Here is a 329-nt window from a genome sequence, read left to right on the forward strand (position 1 = left end):
CAAGTACATTGCTCTTATGTTATTTGTTGCAACATCGGTTAGACAATATTGTTAGATGTATGCAACAAGGAAATATAGTAGTTTAAGTGGACGAAATTTATAAATTTATGTAAATTTTGCGTAATCGACATTTTTGTTTCTAGAAACAAAAGGGAAGAAATTTGTGTTCTTCTTGATTTAAACTTCTCAATAATGGATAGTCTTCATATTATGTGGTGTGTATATATTCATATTCTCATATTCTTCATATTCTTTTGCATAGATGTTGAAGGTAGAAAAAAATAAGAAAATGAAGGGAAAATTTTGAATAAGGAAAAACATTAAATCAA

This window comes from Penaeus monodon, chromosome 31, assembly GCF_015228065.2.
Source record: "Penaeus monodon isolate SGIC_2016 chromosome 31, NSTDA_Pmon_1, whole genome shotgun sequence".
Taxonomy (NCBI): Eukaryota; Metazoa; Arthropoda; class Malacostraca; order Decapoda; family Penaeidae; genus Penaeus; species Penaeus monodon.